Genomic DNA, 13,325 nt, shown 5'->3' on the forward strand with positions numbered 1-13,325 from the left:
AATGATGCTGGTAAATCACTTTTTGCCTGCACTATTGCCAAAGTCTGGAACTCACTACTAAGACAAATAACTAGTACTACCTCAACTATTCAATTAAAAAAAAAAACTCCTGAAAACCCACTATACAAATAACTGGCTTTGCTTTTGCTACTCCCCAGGATAAACTCATACCAAGTCACTATTGCAGTGATTCTTTCTAGGGTCAAAGGTCTTACCTTTGTCCCCTGAAAAATGTGTTAACCTGCTGTTAGTTACTCCACAGTTCTACTATTGTGACTCAGAGCTACCATTATGTCCTAAAAAAAATTATTAATTTCACTGTTATGAATGCTAAATAATGCTGTACTATGTACTTTAATAATTATTTACTGGACTGTATGTTTAGAAGTAGGCTTGATTTCTAACATGGATTATAAAGATGTCTCATGTGTGTTCTACATTGTTGTATGCGCTGTACTGGAGCTTTTCTCCCTGGGCCTCTGCTGAAAATGGATCTGTGTCTAGGTGGGCTTTCTCGGTAAACAAATGTAAAATAAAATAAATAAAATAAAAATGAGGTGATAAAGCTGCAAAAATCAGAGGTTGAAGTGAAGAATAGGCTGGCTGAGAATGAGACTACTCAAGAAGAGATGTTTAAAAAAAATAATAGAATTAGCGGACAGAGCACGTAGGGAATACCTAAGATTTTCAGGTGTACTAGAGAAGCTGGAAGAAGCAGACTGCATTAATGTTATGAAAGCACAAATAAATAACCGGACTGGTATTCCAAAGCAGGAATTGTTAGTTGAAAGGGCACATTGCAGATATGCGCCAATCCTGGCTATGAGAAAGCAACCTAGAACTTTACTAGTAAAGATGCAATCCTACCAGCAGAAGTAGTTGATTCTGACAAAACTGTGGCAGGATGACAAAGTACTAAAAGTGGGAGACAGCAGAGTTTTTGTGGAGAATGATTACCCATTGTACACCAGGCAGAAGAGGAATAAATTCATTCTACTCTTCAGAGAATGTCGAGACGCAGGTTTTAGATTCAAACTGCTGTACCCAGCTGCCTTCAAGGTATTCTTCCCTGGAGGAACAAAATCTTTTTTTTTTTTTTTTGATGAAGTACATGCTAAGGAGGAAATAAAGTTTGACAAACAAAAAGTGAGCTGCGAAACAGAAGGAGATTCTGCTGCTTGTTCCTCTGGTAATAAAGACCACAGAGAGACTATACTTGTGAAATATTTTCCACTGTTTCAATGGAAAATGTTGGAGAGAAGAAAGGGAGTGCAAGAGTTGACTAGAAGACGCAAGAGTACTTTTTGGAAATGAAGTAGAGACATGATCTGAGAGATGGTGATGAACAGTAGTAAAACCAGTAACTTAAGGTGGGATTACAGTGCAATAATTATATTTGTGAAATATGGCAGAATAAGAAAATCTGGAAATATTGGACTTTTTCAGAGTTTGTTCGACTTGTAGCAGACTGTAAAGTATGTACCCTACTTCATGTCATTAATGTTTGGAAAAATGCATTGGTGAGGAGAAGAGAGAGGAGAAAGTAAACTGTAAGTAAAGAAAACATTTTTTCTTAGTACTATTTTTGTGATGTATGGTTGTCTTTACATGCTATAAAGTAAAGTTTTTCAGTTATTTTTAAGTGTAGTAGGGATTGTAAGTAGGTGCTGCTGTTCTTTTTTCCCTTTATTTCTCCCTTCTCTTTATTTTTGTTCAGTTTTAAGAAATCTAGGCACTGCAATTTTAAAAAAAAAAAGCCTTGTTAAAAGAATATGACAAAAGAAAAATTAATGTGCTTTTTTATTGTTGCATGGGGGGATGACTGGATTGAAGACCTTATACTGATTTAGTTCATAGGTTCATAGGTTTATACTAGGCTATCTGCCCTAAGGCATTTATAAGCCTAGCCCAAATTTTTGTGGCTTACGCCACCCCTTATATGAAAAAATACTGTGCCCATTAGTTTGTTGTGCCTCTGTCCAGCAGTGACACAGATATGATTCCCGGGGTAAACCTACGATCTCCCATCCACAGGTCTAGATTTCTCTTGAACAGAGTCAGCGAGGTGCTCTGCCTCACATGGACGGGATTTTATTCCACAGCATAGGGAGTCTCTGAGTGATAAATCTATCCCTCCAGCATGTCCTATTTATAGCCGTGCTAAGGTTTAAGTCGCTTGCTCTAGTGGTTTTGGTGGATTTGGATTTTTTGAGGTGGAGCATGTCCATTAATTCCGGGTTGGACATGGCCTTGTATGTCAGGCACATGTCACCTCTGAGCAGACGGTATGCGACTGAATAGAGCTGGAGTTTCTTCAATCTGGCAGCATATGACAGATTTTGGAGTCCCTTTATCCTTTTGGTGAGGAACTTTTGGGGTCTCTCCAATTGCTGCAGATGTCGGGTGAGATACATCCCGAATGGGACATTGTACTCGATTATTGGTCTGATAAGTGAAGAGTACAGGGAAGCAATGACCTCACTAGATCTGGATGTGAATCCCTTCATGATCAGGTGGGCAATGTAGAAGGTCTTTCTAACCACTTTAGCAATGTGAGTGTCAAAAGAAAGGCCACTGTCAACCTGGGTCCCCAGGTCCCTGATAACCTCTTCTGTGCTTAGTGGATTGCCACCTATATGGTAGCTTGGGGTTACCTTGTTTTTCCCGAAGGGTATGACTATACATTTTTTGGCGTTTAACTTCAGGCCATGGCTCTGGCACCAGCTATCTGTTTCCGTGAGTCCCTTCTGAAGGATATCCGTGTCCGATGCACTTTCCACTATGGCGCCCAGTTTGCAGTCGTCTGCAAACTTTGTCCTCCCATGTTGGCCTGTACTTCTGAGAAGTAGATGCCAAACAATAGGGGGCCAAGGACCGAGCCCTGTGGGACACCACTTGTGACCGGCTTGGAGTCTGACACAGCGCCAGCAACTCTAACCCTGTGGGTTCTGTCCTTAAGCCAGTTTGCAACCAATCTTGTGACATATGGGTTTACATTTAAGCTGGTAAGTTTTTCTACAATACCCGAGTGGGGTATTGTGTCGAAAGCCTTTGCAAGGTCAAGGTAGGCTGTATGGACTGCCTTTCCCTCATCAATGGCCTTGGTGACTGTGTCGAAGAAGTCGACCAAGTTCAAAAGGCATGATCTTCCCTTGACAAAGCCAAACTGGGTCGGGTCCAATGTCTGCAAGTCCCCTATATCTTTGTTTATGAGCTCCATTATGATCCTCTCCATAGCTTTGCAGACTAGACTTGTTAAGCTTATGGGGTGGTAATTACCAGGGTCCGTGAGGCGCCTTTGTGGAGTGGGACCACAGTTGCCGTGACGCCACTCCTTGGGCACGATCCTGTGGTAAGGCTGAGATTAAACAGCTGCCTTATGTGCGGGTTTAATTCCTCATTTAGCTCGTGTAGCACACAGCCGGGGACACCATCCGGTCCCATTGATACTGTGTTTTTAGCTTTAGAGAGAGCAGCTTTCACCTGCGCATTTGAGATGTCCGGGAGGCTACACTCGGCTGGGATAGTTATCTCTCCTTTAGGGGGGAGGGGGTGAAGTTTGCACTGAACCTGTCTGCCAGTATGTTGGCAATGTCTGTGGGTTCAGTGATTTTTGTATCATTTTGGACTAATTCTGAGCATATCTGGGAGTTTCCACCCAGGTTCCTAACATAGCTGAAAAAGGCCTTATGATTGTCCTTTGAATCCTTGGCAATTTTTCTCTCAAAATTGGCCTTAGTTGATTTTATGAGTGCTCGTATTTTTTTACTAATAATGATCAGGGGTGACTTCCCTTTATGGATTTTGTTCTATCATGTAATAGCTTTCTCCTCTTATTGTAAAGTTTGTTAATGGCTGGGGTCCACCAGACTGGATGTTTGCCCTTTGTGGAAAGAGTCTTGGTTTTATTTGGGATTGCCTGATCCATGCAGTCCTGGAGGTGTTCATAGAAGGCATTTGTAAGGGCTTCCGCAGCTTGGGTTGTGGTTTCCTCTGGCTCAGGGGCCTTGAAGGATACCACACCAGTCTTGAGTAGTGTGAAGTTTGCTTTAGAGAAGTTCTTCACTATGGTCTTTTTGTTTGGGGTGGGGCGGATGTGGATTTCCAGTGAGATTAGTTTATGATCAGATCTCACCAATGAGGGATATACTTCCGGTGTGGAGCATTTTGTCCCCATGTTTGTGACAATGAGATCTAGTATATTTTCATCTCTCGTGGGAACAGTGACTAGCTGTTCCATGGCATTTGAATTTATGAACTCCAGGAACCGTTGGGCTAGAGAGTTAGGGCTTGAGTAATGTTCCCAGTCTATATTCGGGTAGTTGAAGTCACCCAATATGATGGTGTTTGGAGATACATTTATACCCTCCAGTGTCTTCAGGAAGGCTGTGTGGGGTTCCTGAGTTTGAGAGGGTGGCCTGTAGCATGCTACAATTTGTAGAGCAGTTTTGCCTATGGTTAGTTGCACCTGGATGGTTTCCGAGCTTATGCGTTGCCACCAACCTGGAGGTGTGGGTATCCTTTATGAATATGGATACACCCCTCCTTTTGTGGTGTGGTCTGGGTTTTGGGGCGGAACGCATGATATGAGGTAAAACCTAATAGTGCCGGGTGCTCTCAGGAGCCTTGAACCAGGTTTCAGTTACAGCACAGACATCGATGTTCTCCATACTGAGAAGGGCCTCGAGTGCGTGCATTTTGAGATTTAGACTTCTGGCGTTGAGCAGCATTACCCTCAGTTTCTTCCCATTTTTGTTTTCTAGGGTGGTAGGTTTAGAATTTGAGCCTTGCCTAAAAAGGCACTATGGGGTGGCAAGAGCCTTAGCCAATATCCGAATCCCAGGGTGACAGGTGCAAGCCGTCCCTTGCGAAGCAGCATGGCTTGTCAAGCATGTCATCCCAGGCAGACAGACACTGGATCCCCTTTGAATGACACCAGACATTAAGCCAATTGTTAAAGCTGATCATCTTGTCTCTATATTGTGGCATAATTCTTGGTGAAGGAAGGATACTGCTCAGGGTTAGGGTCATACCTGCCTGGGCTACATAATTAGAGAGCTCCTCTATGTCTTTTTTCATGTAGTCCAGGGAGGTACGTCTCAGGTCGTTCACACCAGCATGGACAATGACTGTGTCATATTTGTACTTGTCGTGGAGTGACCCGAGTGCTTGTGTTATGTGGCGGATTCTAGCGCCCGATAGGCAGCTTACTGTGACCCTCTCCTTGTTCAGCCTAGTGAGTGGGACGTCAGTGTGTCTGACTATGGAGTCACCTATGACAAGTATGTTTGGTGTTGTATTTGGCCTTAAGGGCTGTGACTGCTTTGCACACTGCTTTTGTGGTTTATGTGTTGCTTGTGGGGTGTCTTGAGGTAGCAGTTGTTTGGGTGTCTGCTTTGGAGGCCTCTGCTGTTTAGGTAAATTTTTACTCAGAGCCTCCGAGTATGTCTTTGTGTGTTTATGTGTTTGATTCAGTGGAGTGGTAGCATTATGTGAGGCTGGTTTTGTGGTGTGTGTAGTTGCCTTCTCCTCCTGTCTGGTCTTGCCAGTCCTGAGTTGAGAGAGCTCAGCCTCCAGTTTGGATAAATAGCTGCATCTCTCGCAAGTATTTGTGTTATGTGGGAGGAGGAGGAGAGGGTTGTCTGTGTACATGAGGCAGTTATAACATTGCCTCAAGATTCCCAGATTCACCAGCTGGACCAGAGAGGAGATTGACAGCTGACCTTTGGACATGCTAGAATAATATTGGGAAATCCTTAATTGAAAACAAGGGCCAGTGGGGAGTGAGGGTGTAGTGCTTTTAATTTTTAGTGCTGACTTATATAATTGCTTTAGTGAGCAAGTGCCAGGTAACTTGAGTGCAATGTGTTACAAGTAACTAAATGCAAAAACGACAAACAGTAACTTTCTTTCAAGTGAAACAAGGAAATAAGTACAGTAAGCAATGCAGATATCACTAGTGATCCACAGAAGCGCTGAGAAGTTGCGTAGTAACAAGTTTTAAGAGAAAGCAAGCAAATGAAAAAGAATATTGAATACTATGAGGCTTTTTTCTAGCAAATGAAAGTATGCTTAGTAGCAGTTCTCTATCTAGCCCTTATGTCTCCATGGAAACAATCTGATAAAGAGAAATTGGCTTCTGGATTTCATGTCTTCATGGAGAGAATCTGATAATGAGAAATTGGCTGTCTGGTTCTCGCGTCTCCATGGAGACAATCTCATAAAGAGAAATTGGTTACAGTCTGGTGAAGAATGATTGGCTGGGGGGAAAAAACAAGAAACTGGCAAGGAGATGTTCTCTGAAAGCTTTCAGGGGTTTGCCCAGCTTGAAGAGCTATAAAAGTAAGACAAAACCCATTAGCACTTAGTAGAAGCACAGGTTGCACCATGCGTCTTGGCATGGATAACCTTTCTTTTAGGTTAACTCAAGTCAGTGAGTGTGGCTGTCAGTTTGAGACATTTCTTCCTATTAGGAGGATAAAACTTCAATATTTGAATATCCACATAGTTTTCTGTGTTAGTACTAAATTAATAAAGTGTAGGGGGTGTTGGGAGTCTGTTTTCTTTTTCTTTAAGGGGTTTCAATAAAACAAAAAAAATGAATATGCCAAAAAACATCTATATAAAAGTTAAACCTGCCAAACAGTGTATGCATGTAACACAAAAGCTAGAACTAGACATTTAACAAAAAAAGGTGTTCTATATAAAAGGAGGGAATAGTGACTTTTTAATACAGTGATGCTTTCTGTAATGTCTTTAAATGTCAATGGTTTCACAGATAAATACAAAAAGGAAAGAACAGTGAACTTTACTAAAAATGTAGAGTGCACATAGCTATGTTACAGGAGACACATTTGGAAAGAAATGAACATGTGAGTTTGATAAAGAAGGTTTTCAGGATTTTTATTCAGAGGACTACATGGGACAAAGGAAAAGAGGAATACTGATATTAATTGCAAGAGGAGCTCCAATAGTGACAGAAGACTATAAAAAAGATAATAGCAGATTTGCAGTGCTAAGGGGCTACTGACAAGGGAAGAGTATTACACTGGCATGTATTTGTATTCCACCTAAAACTGATATAATGGAACTTAAGAAAATTCTGGGAGGAAATAATCCATTTTCAGCAAGGAATATTACTTGTAGGTGAGGACTGGAATTTGATTTGCAGCACTGAAGATGTGTCTGGGGTACCCAGAAGGGAAGGTATAACAATAGAGAGTAGATTTTTGGAGAAATTTATGAAAATATTTGGCATGGAAGGGATCTATATTAGATTGTTGAAACAGCATTACAGCAAATGCCATTTCGACAATACATAAAGAACAAAATACCAAAACAGCGAAACCCCAGGTCACCGATTTTTTTCTTAGGGAAAAAAAAATCGGTAGACCAACAACACAAAACACACCAGTAAAAACATTTCAAAGTAGGGGGCTTTGCCCCCACCCCCCCAACTAAATATACCAACTCTGTGATCACACTACAGTAGGGTAAAGGACAATGTCACTGCTCAGGCTAAGCTGTTCTTTACCCTAGGAAAAAAAAAACACTTACCTGAGCTTTTGCTGTATTTTGGCACTTCGCTCATTATGTGTCATCGAAATGGCATTTGCTGTAATGCCATTTCAACAGTCTAATATAGACCTCAAGGAAGATGTGAATTTTCCGGTTCCACCAATAAGTGCCCAAGACTGCCAGAATTGAGTTGATTCCACAATTTTAATAAAATCCATATACAAATGACGAACTGGTATGACAAAACGCTTTAAACACGCACAGAAAAACACATAAATAGCGTACTAAAAGAGCGTAATAATTAAAAAGTTAAGCGCTTTCAACCAATACAGCTGGTCTTCATCAGAACTAAAGCTTATAACTATTACGCTGTTTAAATAACATTTGTGGCGCCAAAATACATTCACCGTTCCTTAAAGTGATATCCACCATTTGTTTACTTATAATATTTACATCTATTGTAATAATAACAACTATCATAATAATACCACCGAGAGAACTCTAGTCCAAACATATTGCAAACATACTATATATTGTAAGCATATATGTCAAAAATTGTTTATTTGTTTAAAAATATTTTAAAATGCATGCTATTAATTAAATTGCATACACTCTACCTCTAAATCTACTAGCCATGTAGTTTATACTGTCACCTAATAAAATCAAAAACTAAATATAAATTCATCTCTTACAGAATATAATAATAAAGGTAATATGTGTACACTTGAAAAAAACAATATGCTTACTGTATATATATATATATATATATATATATATATATATATATATATAATAAAAATAGTAAATAATATGAAAATATATAAAAAGTTGAAAATTAAAAAGTTAAAAATTATAAAAAGTGTATGATGATGAATACTTTCATCATTGATATGCTATTTTACTGGCTAATTAATAATTGATTAGTAATTAACTCATACATATAATAGTGATTTAATAGAAATACATTCATTTAAACCCGGTGGAGTTGTGGCATCCAAACATATTTGCCACCATGTCTCTTTGTATGCCAACAAACTCTTAAAATCACCACCTCTTGGATCAATATCAATAATATCAAGGATACTAAACTTAAATTGATGTTCGCCTCCTTTACTATCAATATGTCGAAATAATGCATTTGTTTTATCTTTGCTCTTAATACTATATATATGGTTATAGATATGTTTTTTAAGACATCTTTCTGTTCTTCCTACATAGAAGCTTGGACATATGTCACATTTAGCCAAATATATCACCATTTTGGTGTTACAATTTCCGTCTCTGCACCTTACAATGCTCTTATGTCCATTCTGTAATTTTATTTTATTTTCCTGTGACATATGTCTACATTGATTACAGAATCCACATTTTCTGCTTCTATTGTTGTTATTCTTAAAAGTTCTTTTCCTGTCAATACTTATATGCTCCATTAAACATTTCATATTACTACCCATTTTATAAATAAAATTGGGTTTTGTTCCTAATATTTTGACTAAACCCATATCCGTACTAATTAAATGCCAACATTTGTATATTATTCTTTTTATTCTATCTACTCCTATATTATATTGTAAAATACAAGCTCTTTGAAAATTTTAACCTAATGTGTTCCCGGCTGGATTGTTATCCATACTGTTGGTATATATGTTCCCTGCACCCAATAATGGTTTGTATTTGATGTTCCACTGTTGGGTAACATAATCTATAATATCATCCATCATTTCTACAGGATATCCTCTTTGTCCGAATATTTTTTTAATGAATATCAATTCTTTTTTCATCTCTTAATAATCCGAAACCATTCTAGCTGCACGAATACATTGACCTTTAAACACATTATATTTGACTTTAGAAGGATGGCAACTAGAATAGTCCAAGTAATTATTGGAAAATGTACTTTTCCTATGAATTTTGGAGTAGACTTGACCTGCTTCATGATATATATAAGTATCCAGATACGGTAATCCATTTTTGTCAAAGGAATGTGTGAATTTTAAGTAATCACTACTGTTATTCAAAAAATTTTATGAATTGTAGTAACAAATCTTGTTCTCCTTCCCATAAAATATAGATGTCGTCCAAAAATCTGGAATAATATTTTATGAATTGAAAATATTTACTAGGGAATAAAACACTATCTTCCCAATTTAGCATAACCAGGTTGGCATATATGGGGGCACAAGCTGCCCCCATAGCTACCCCCCTGGTTTGCCTAAAATATTCTCCCTCAAAGTAAATAAAATTGTTGTCCAAAACAATGGACATCATCTCTGATAAACATATAGCATCCCATTCTAGGTTGGTATGCCTCACTAAACTATTGTTGAAGGCCTCCAATCCTTCCTGTTTTGGGATGCACGAGAATAAATCTATTACATCAATAGTCACTGTAATGATAGTATTATTATTCAATATAGTATTGACAGGAAAATGAGAAAGAAAGATCCATGAATCCTTCACCATATGTTTTATAAGTGAATACATATTTTTTAACTTAATATCAATATACTTTCCTATAGGGAAAGTTTTGGAATAACTTCCAGATACTATTGGTCTATAGGGGGGTCCTTAGTGTCTTTGTGCACCTTTGGTATGCCTACCATAGTGGCTACCTTTGGAAATTTAACCTTAATAAATTTGTATATTTCTTCTGTAATTCTGCCATCTAATAAATATTCCTCTATATACGAGTCAATACGTTGATAGGCTATGTGCAACTCGAGATGTGAATTTTGTAATAGGAGTTTGGAGAGAATTTACTTGTTATGCCCCAAGATATAAAACCTGGGCTAGGCTAGACAGAATTTATGTTTCTCAAGAACATGTGCATAATTGAAGGTCTTGTTACACACTCAATAACTATTTCAGATTATGTACCGGTAATAACCAATAGAAAAACACAGGGTAATGAAATAAAAATGAGACATTGGCACTTTCCCAGGTTTCTGTTGAAAAGAGAGGAATTTAAGGAATGGGTAGTGGAGATTATTCAGTAGCCATTTGACAGGGTAGAAATTACTTCTGATAATGTAGGTAGAGAATGGGATAAAATTAAGGTGGAGTTTAAAAACTGGGTGGAAATGAAAGGGATCTGTGGTTAAAAAGTAAGAATTTAGAAGGACTGGCAAAATGCCAATGTGTTGCAGAATAGGCGTAATCTCACACAACAAAAAGAGGATCAACTGCAGAATGCTAAGCAGAAAATAAGGGATTACCTCAATAATATACACAAGCTTTGCAAGATTGCTGTTAAACAGCTGTTTTTTTATGATAACACTAGAGCACAAAAACCTTTAGCACAATGACTCAGGCAACAGAAAGTAGAAAGAGCTCTCACCAAGCTTAGGGAGTTTAAAACATGGAGGGTAACAATAGATCCTGTAGAGGTATTAGAAATATTTTGGAAATTCTATGAAAGCCTGCATAAAGCAGAGAAATATGGAAACCAAGGAAAGATACAAATGGAAATGTTCATTGAAGAATTAAATATGCCAAGGTTAGAGGTAGATGAGGCTTGATTACTAATGCTTAGGATAGGAGCAGATGAGGTAAAAATTGTGATGTATAACCAATCTACAGGAAAGACCCCAGGAATAGATGGTATTCCTGTCAATGCCTGGAAGCTAGGAATGAAAAAATGATAAAAGGTCTGGAAGGTTTTGTTTAACAGTATTTTAAGAGGAGGAGAAGTACCAGCATCCTGGAAGGAAGCAGTGGTAGCTGTAATACCTAAAGACGGTAAAGATCCATCAGATCCAGCTTCATACAGGCCCATTTCAATACTAAATCATGATTGTACAGTGTTCATGTCTATAACAGCTAAAAGAATGGCAAAAATATTGCCAAAATTGATAGATATGGATTAGTGTGGTTTTGTGGAAGAGAGGTAAACATTTGAAAACATTGATGAGCTAGATGGAAACAGAATATAAGAAAAAAACGTTGGTGGTGGGTCTGCAGAGAAAGCATTTGACAGAATGAGCAGGGCAATGGAAGCATTTGCATTTCTGAAAAAAATATAATTTCCTAAAAAGCAAGAGAGTATACCATGGCTGGAGTGCTGTAAAAAACTTTAATTCTCCATAAAACAATAAAAGCAATAAAACATGGTAAGCACTTTTACAGTCTATTATACAACTAATTATTCAGATCTAAAACCACACACAGCCTAAACTCATTTATAGTAATAAAAGCCCAATCAGCAGGCAGCATTAATTAAAGCATCTCATTCACCTTTAATGTATATGGTGTAGTGCTTTCAAAACTGGTTTGAGAGAGACCCTGTCATTAAGCTCGGGGGACTTATCACTATTCAAATGTATAATCCACTCTTGTTCTTTCACCTCAGTTAAGTTCTTAAAGTCTCCCCCTCTTGAATTTGTGACAAGACTTCTAATACCAAAAATTTAAAGCTGTGATTCTTTCTCTTGTCCAGTACATGCTGGGCTAGGGCATTCATAGTTTTCATATTTTTTATGTCATTAACATGCTCTAGCACTCTATCTTTAAAGCGTTTTGTTAGTTTTCCCTATGTCATAGACATGGCATACCACTCAGTATGCAAAGTAGATCAAGTCCTTAGACAGTCCGCATAAAGGGAAGTCTCAATAACAAAATTCAGCATAGGGTGTAAAAACTTGATCTGAAGTAGTTAACTTCATTTTATCTTCAACCTGTGGGTATTCGGATCCATATCAGATCCGAGCCAGCAACTTTACAAGCATCTGCTCCGAGCTTCAAGCTCCTCCCCCTTACCCATAACACACCACTATCTCCTACATCCCCCAGATCTCGTTTGCCGCTTTGTGCATCAGCATTGTGATCTCCGCAGCTTTGAGCTTTAGAGTTTGCTGTAAGTGCTTTTTGGGGTTTGTTTAGAGAGAGTTTTTTTCGGTTAGTTCCCTTTTCCTCCCCCTAACGCTAGCGCGTCGGTTTTTGTAAAAAAAAAAAAAAGTTTATAGATATCGTGCGGTAGTTTTTGTGTAAGCCCATCCCTTCCCTTAGTGTGTGCATGGTCAGGTAGTGTGTTTGGGTGTCTAGGTGGGGTTGTTGTTGTTGGTTTTGGGATGTCGGAACAACCAAAACCTACTTTTAAAAAATGCACAGTGTGTGGCCATAAGCTTTCACCAGAGGATGGCGACACTCTGTGTGTTGTTTGCTTGGACGTAGCACATTTGTCCATTCACTGCAGCATTTGTGCAGGGTTTAATCCAAGGGCCGTTAAAGATAGAAAGGCCAAACTTGTGGCAAAAGGCCTGTTCCCAGCATCTACATTGGATTCTTCTTCTACGGCCTCTGCTTCTACAACTCCCGCCCAACCCCACACTCAGGCTGGGACTCACCCTCCCGCTAGACCTGCTGAAGGGGATGTTGCCAAAGGGAGAGACAAAAAGGACAGACACAAAGATGCAAAGAGAGGGAGAGAGAGAGAAGAAAGGGGATAGGCCCCGTAAACGGTATCCAGATCTGGAGTCCTTTCCTAGCTCGCCTTCTAAGGTCTCGAGGCCTGTTTCTCCTCCGCTCCATTCCCCCAGATTTTCCCCAGAGCCGACGGAGCCAAGGCCTTCCTCTAGATCCTCCCAGCGACCAGCCAGATTAGAGTCGGTCGCTTCCTCGTGCTAGACTCAAGAGTCTTTCTGAAATGGATATGGACAAGATGATAAGATTCATTCGGACCCAAATCCAGATGGGAGTCTTGCCAGGCCCCTCTCCTTCTGGAGGGGGGACCTGCATGCTGTCCTTTCACCCGATTTCTCCTTCCCTGATCCGGCCTGCAGTTTCAGGGTATATGGATCTGTGGATCTTCG

The sequence above is a fragment of the Protopterus annectens genome, chromosome 10.part0, assembly GCF_019279795.1.
Source record: "Protopterus annectens isolate FY-2018-M chromosome 10.part0, PAN1.0, whole genome shotgun sequence".
In the NCBI taxonomy this organism is placed as follows: Eukaryota; Metazoa; Chordata; order Ceratodontiformes; family Protopteridae; genus Protopterus; species Protopterus annectens.